A 5,051-nucleotide genomic window follows, 5' to 3' on the forward strand; every position below is an offset into this window, starting at 1 on the left:
TTACTTTTTAAGGACAAACACTACATTGTCTTCAAGAACTTTCAATAATTGACAATATTCTCTTTAAGTCACAGATTTTTATTTTTTTTGCATAAATTGCCAGTGGTGCTGACCATGTTGAAATAGGCACTGCTGGGATTTGGACCCAGGATCTCCTGTTTACGAGAAAGGCGCTTTAACCAGCTAAGCCACAGCGCCTTGTTTAGTTTGTCACAATGGTTTATCTCTTTCTATTAAAAAACCTTGAACTAGCAGAAGAATCAACATTTTCTGAGATGCACCAACTATCAAGGAATATAGCCTGGTTTAAGACTGTTAGTTCTATTCTTATGAATCTATGTGGAACTACATGTTACTTTTTAAGGACAAACACTACATTGTCTTCAAGAACTTTCAATAATTGACAATATTCTTTTTAAGTCACAGATTTTTATTTTTTTGCATAAATTGCCAGTGGTGCTGACCATGTTGAAATAGGCACTGCTGGGATTTAGACCCAGGTTCTCCTGTTTACTAGACAGGCGCTTTAACCAGCTAAGCGACAGCGCCTTGTTTAGTTTGTCACAGTGGTTTATCTTTATCCCAAAAAACAGTTGAACTAGCAAAAGAATAAACATGTTCTTAGATGCACCAACTATCAAAGAACGTTGCATGTTTTTTATTTGTTTGTTCTTTTCTTATGAATGTATCTTTAAATATAACTTTTATTTTTAGGGAGATAAACTTTATTTTTTCTTCAAGAGTTTTTTGCTGTATGACAATTTTGTATTCAATTTAAAGATTTTTTTAAAAGAAAGGTCACGGGTGCTGAAAGAGGCACTGCTGGGATTTGGACCCAGGATCTCCTGTTTACGAGACACGCGCTTTAACCACTAAGCCACAGCGCCTTGTTTAGTTTGTCGCAATGGTTTATCTCTTTTTATTAAAAAACCTTGAACTAGCAGAAGAATCAACATTTTCTGAGATGCACCAACTATCAAGGAATATAGCCTGGTTTAAGACTGTTAGTTCTATTCTTATGAATCTATGTGGAACTACATGTTACTTTTTAAGGACAAACACTACATTGTCTTCAAGAACTTTCAATAATTGACAATATTCTTTTTAAGTCACAGATTTTTTTTTTTTTTTGCATAAATTGCCAATGGTGCTGACCATGTTGAAAGAGGCACTGCTGGGATTTGGACCCAGGATCTCCTGTTTACTAGACAGGCGCTTTAACCAGCTAAGCCACAGCGCCTTGTTTAGTCTGTGACAGTGGTTTATCTCTATCCCAAAAAACATTTGAAATAGCAGAAGGATCAACATGTTCTTAGATGCACCAACTATCAAGGAACGTCGCCTGTTTTCTATTTGTTTGTTCTTTTCTTATGAATGTATCTTTAATTTTAACTGTTCTTTTTAAGGACAGAAACTTTATTTTTTCTTCATGAGTTTTTTGCTGTATGACAATATTGTCTTAAATTTAAAGATTTTTTTTAAAGAAAGGTCACGGGTGCTGCCCATGTTAAAACAGGCACTGCTGGAATTTGGACCCAGGATCTCCTTTTTACTAGACAGGCGCTTTAACCAGCTAAGCCACAGCGCCTTGTTTAGTTTGTCACAATGGTTTATCTCTTTCTATTAAAAAACCTTGAACTAGCAGAAGAATCAACATTTTCTGAGATGCACCAACTATCAAGGAATATAGCCTGGTTTAAGACTGTTAGTTCTATTCTTATGAATCTATGTGGAACTACATGTTACTTTTTAAGGACAAACACTACATTGTCTTCAAGAACTTTCAATAATTGACAATATTCTTTTTAGGTCACAGATTTTTTTTTTTTTTTGCATAAATTGCCAGTGGTGCTGACCATGTTGAAATAGGCACTGCTGGGATTTGGACCCAGGATCTCCTGTTTACTAGACAGGCGCTTTAACCAGCTAAGCTACAGCGCCTTGTTTAGTTTGTCACAGTGGTTTATCTTTATCCCAAAAAACAGTTGAACTAGCAATAGAATAAACATGTTCTTAGATGCACCAACTATCAAAGAACGTTGCATGTTTTTTATTTGTTTGGTCTTTTCTTATAGAATATAGAATAGAATAGAATAGAAATACTTTATTCATCCCAGGTTGGGAAATTAGGCCAATTAGGGAAATTATGAATGTATCTTTAAATTTAACTTTTATTTTTAGGGAGATAAACTTTATTTTTTCCTCAAGAGATTTTTGCTGTATGACAATTTTGTATTCAATTTAAAGATTTTTTTAAAAGAAAGATCATGGGTGCTGAAAGAGGCACTGCTGGGATTTGGACCCAGGATCTCCTGTTTACGAGAAAGGCGCTTTAACCACTAAGCCACAGCGCCTTGTTTAGTTTGTCACAATGGTTTATCTCTTTCTATTAAAAAACCTTGAACTAGCAGAAGAATCAACATTTTCTGAGATGAACCAACTATCAAGGAATATAGCCTGGTTTAAGACTGTTAGTTCTATTCTTATAAATCTATGTGGAACTACATGTTACTTTTTAAGGACAAACACTACATTGTCATTAAGAACTTTCAATAATTGACAATATTCTCTTTAAGTCACAGATTTTTATTTTTTTGCATAAATTGCCAGTGGTGCTGACCATGTTTAAAGAGGCACTGCTGGGATTTGGACCCAGGATCTCCTGTTTACTAGACAGGCGCTTTTACCAGCTAAGCCACAGCACCTTGTTTAGTTTGTGACAGTGGTTTATCTTTATCCCAAAAAACATTTGAACTAGCAAAAGAATAAACATGTTCTTAGATGCACCAACTATCAAAGAACGTTGCATGTTTTCTATTTGTTTGCTCTTTTCTTATGAATGTATCTTTAAATTTAACTTTTTTTTTTAAGGACAGAAACTTTCTTTTTTCTTCAAGAGTTTTTTGTTGTATGACAATATTGTCTTCAATTTAAAGATTTTTTTTAAGAAATGTCACAGGTGCTGACCATGTTTAAAGAGGCACTGCTGGGATTTGGACCCAGGATCTCCTGTTTACTAGACAGGCGCTTTAACCAGCTAAGCCACAGCGCCTTGTTGAGCTGTTAAAGTGGTTGATCCCGTTCCCTGCAAACTTTTGAAGTAGGATAATGTCAAAAAGTCATAAGATGGACAGTTTTTCAAGGAATGTTGCACGTTCCTTAACTGTTCTTTTCTAAAAAAAAATGTGTTTATAAATCAAGATAACATTTTTTAATGAAAGACGCACTATTTTACCTTCAAAAGCAATTAGTACATGGATTTTTTTTTTTCTAATTTTAAATAACCTTTTTTGTCTTTCAAAGAACAGAGATTTTGGGTATGTTGGCAGAGGCACTGCTTGGATTTGGACCCAGGATCTCCTGTTTACGAGACAGGCGCTTTAACCACTAAGCCACAGTGCCTCTGTGTTTGATGTAGAAATGTTTTTGCAATCTCACTGAAATCGAACACGTTTTTGGACAAAAAAAATTTCAGGAGATTTTGCCTGTTTTCTAACTTTTGTTATATCTCAATAAATACATTAGTTTTAAAGCCAAGATTATTTTATTGCCCAATCAAAAGCATGTGGTACGTCTAAATACAATCCTACCAACAACGCTTTTTCTCTTTGACCCACGATATTCGTCTGTTCCAGTTTTTAACAAAAATGGGTTTAAGCAAAGCTCATTTTTTTGTTTAAAGAGGCACTGCTGGGATTTGGACCCAGGATCTCCTGTTTACTAGACAGGCGCTTTAACCAGCTAAGCCACAGCGCCTTGTTGAGCTGTTAAAGTGGTTGATCCCGTTCCCTGCAAACTTTTGAAGTAGGATAATGTCAAAAAGTCATAAGATGGACAGTTTTTCAAGGAATGTTGCACGTTCCTTAACTGTTCTTTTCTAAAAAAAAATGTGTTTATAAATCAAGATAACATTTTTTAATGAAAGACACACTATTTTACCTTCAAAAGCAATTAGTACATGGATTTTTTTTTTCTAATGTTAAATAACCTTTTTTGTCTTTCAAAGAACAGAGATTTAGGGCATGTTGGCAGAGGCACTGCTTGGATTTGGACCCAGGATCTCCTGTTTACGAGACAGGCGCTTTAACCACTAAGCCACAATGCCTCTGTGTTTGATGTAGAAATGTTTTTGCAATCTCACTGAAATCGAACACGTTTTTGGACAAAAAAAATTTCAGGAGATTTTGCCTGTTTTCTAACTTTTGTTATATCTCAATAAATACATTAGTTTTAAAGCCAAGATTATTTTATTGCCCAATCAAAAGCATGTGGTACGTCTAAATACAATCCTACCAACAACGCTTTTTCTCTTTGACCCACGATATTCGTCTGTTCCAGTTTTTAACAAAAATGGGTTTAAGCAAAGCTCATTTTTTTTTGTAGGAGGCACTGCTGGGATTTGGACCCAGGATCTCCTGTTTACTAGACAGGCGCTTTAACCAGCTAAGCCACAGCGCCTGGTTTAGTCTGTCACAGTGGTTTATCTCTATCCCAAAAAACATTTGAAATAGCAGAAGGATCAACATGTTCTTAGATGCACCAACTATCAAGGAACGTCGCCTGTTTTCTATTTGTTTGTTCTTTTCTTATGAATGTATCTTTAATTTTAACTGTTCTTTTTAAGGACAGAAACTTTATTTTTTCTTCAAGAGTTTTTTGCTGTATGACAATATTGTCTTCAATTTAAAGATTTATTTAAAGAAAGGTCACGGGTGCTGCCCATGTTAAAACAGACTCTGCTGGGATTTGGACCCAGGATCTCCTGTTTACTAGACAGGCGCTTTAACCAGCTAAGCCACAGCACCTTGTTTAGTTTCTCACAATGGTTTATCTCTTTCCCTAAAAAAACCTTAAACTAGCAGAAGAACCAACATGTTCTGAGATGCACCAACTATCAAGGAATATCGCCTGGTTTCAGACTGTTAGTTCTATTCTTATGAATGTATGTGGAACTACATGTTACTTTTTAGGGACAAACACTACATTGTCTTCAAGAACTTTCAATAATTGACAATATTCTTTTTAAGTCACAGATTTTTTTTTTTTTTTTT

General features: G+C 35.1%; 9 non-coding genes across 9 annotated transcripts; all 9 read right to left on the reverse strand.

Moving 5' to 3' along the window:
• Positions 1 to 124: 124 nt before the first annotated feature.
• trnat-cgu lies at positions 125 to 198 on the reverse strand. Its single transcript has one exon. It is a non-coding gene; the product is annotated as a tRNA-Thr (tRNA).
• Positions 199 to 814: 616 nt separating this feature from the next.
• On the reverse strand, positions 815 to 887 carry trnat-cgu. Its single transcript has one exon. It is a non-coding gene; the product is annotated as a tRNA-Thr (tRNA).
• A 279-nt stretch (positions 888 to 1,166) lies between these two features.
• trnat-agu lies at positions 1,167 to 1,240 on the reverse strand. Its single transcript has one exon. It is a non-coding gene; the product is annotated as a tRNA-Thr (tRNA).
• A 1,041-nt stretch (positions 1,241 to 2,281) lies between these two features.
• On the reverse strand, positions 2,282 to 2,354 carry trnat-cgu. Its single transcript has one exon. It is a non-coding gene; the product is annotated as a tRNA-Thr (tRNA).
• Positions 2,355 to 2,978: 624 nt separating this feature from the next.
• On the reverse strand, positions 2,979 to 3,052 carry trnat-agu. The gene has a single exon. It is a non-coding gene; the product is annotated as a tRNA-Thr (tRNA).
• A 277-nt stretch (positions 3,053 to 3,329) lies between these two features.
• Positions 3,330 to 3,402, reverse strand: trnat-cgu. Its single transcript has one exon. It is a non-coding gene; the product is annotated as a tRNA-Thr (tRNA).
• A 280-nt stretch (positions 3,403 to 3,682) lies between these two features.
• On the reverse strand, positions 3,683 to 3,756 carry trnat-agu. Its single transcript has one exon. It is a non-coding gene; the product is annotated as a tRNA-Thr (tRNA).
• Positions 3,757 to 4,032: 276 nt separating this feature from the next.
• Positions 4,033 to 4,105, reverse strand: trnat-cgu. Its single transcript has one exon. It is a non-coding gene; the product is annotated as a tRNA-Thr (tRNA).
• A 279-nt stretch (positions 4,106 to 4,384) lies between these two features.
• On the reverse strand, positions 4,385 to 4,458 carry trnat-agu. Its single transcript has one exon. It is a non-coding gene; the product is annotated as a tRNA-Thr (tRNA).
• Between the last annotated feature and the right edge of the window lie 593 nt (positions 4,459 to 5,051).

Source organism: Oryzias melastigma, linkage group LG12 (assembly GCF_002922805.2).
Source record: "Oryzias melastigma strain HK-1 linkage group LG12, ASM292280v2, whole genome shotgun sequence".
Taxonomy (NCBI): Eukaryota; Metazoa; Chordata; class Actinopteri; order Beloniformes; family Adrianichthyidae; genus Oryzias; species Oryzias melastigma.